Raw genomic sequence first — 966 nt, 5'->3', positions numbered from 1 at the left:
ATTCTATGATGATTTTATCAAAATGACTTTTGTTCTCAGTATGTTGAAGCCACATTTTAGGTACTGAGAAGGGGTAGGAAAAAAAAATAAAGTTCTCTTGTATACAATGTTTGTATGACCAGAATTCTTTCATGTTGTTTAAATATATATTGCATTGCAGTAATATTTGGCTTTATTGTACACAAACCTTGTTTCTCCAATTATATTGTAAGAACCTTAAGAGCAGAGATAATGTCTTGAACTTTTAAAATCCTTCCCCAGTGCCCAGCAGAGTCTAACCAGACATTTATTAAAAGAAAAGTGGCGTATAAACCAATAATTATTACCCTTGCTACAAAGCCTTTATCTAGAAAGTTCAAAATACTAGTTGGAGCTACATTTGCTTTTATTTTCCCAGAGAGAGAATAGTAATGAGCTGTGAAATGACCAAAACTCAGGCAGCAGAAGGGAAAAAAAGAAATAGCGGGTTTGTATATTACACATTCTGGATAATCAGTTCTTGAATGATTAAGTGTGGAAAATCTCTTATGAGTAAAAGCAGATTTTAAAATTTTATTTTATGACTATGGACTTGTTTCATAGATCATTTCCAGTTTTCAGCTGATCCTAGGCCAAACTTACAAATTATTTTGGAAAAACATTTCCTCTTATAATATGCTACATAGCCACACACAAATATACGTTGTTATCAATCTGCCTTCATTCTGGTATTTATTTCTCCTCAGAACCGAAAGTTGGGTATTGAAGAATGAGATCAATTTAAGCATCAGTATGGTTACTTTTAGCTTTGCAGTAGCTCTAGGCCAAAACTACTGCCACTTCTGTGCCTGAACAGTTTCCCAAGGAAACTTTTGTAATATTGTATGAAACCAGGCCACTATCTCGTGGTTCTTTGGCCTAAGTACTCTAACACTCAAAGCACAGTTCTCTAAATTAAAACTTACCTCCATCTGTATTTATGACTGC

The 966-nt window shown here is 33.9% G+C and overlaps 1 non-coding gene across 1 annotated transcript; it reads left to right on the top strand.

Moving 5' to 3' along the window:
• LOC122467412 lies at positions 1 to 72 on the top strand. The gene has a single exon (XR_006292941.1). It is a non-coding gene; the product is annotated as a small nucleolar RNA SNORD59 (small nucleolar RNA).
• Positions 73 to 966: the final 894 nt, after the last annotated feature.

Source organism: Prionailurus bengalensis, chromosome A3 (assembly GCF_016509475.1).
Source record: "Prionailurus bengalensis isolate Pbe53 chromosome A3, Fcat_Pben_1.1_paternal_pri, whole genome shotgun sequence".
NCBI lineage: Eukaryota > Metazoa > Chordata > Mammalia > Carnivora > Felidae > Prionailurus > Prionailurus bengalensis.
Note: the sequence above shows the minus strand (reverse complement) of the source record. Positions and strands in the feature narration are given on the sequence as shown.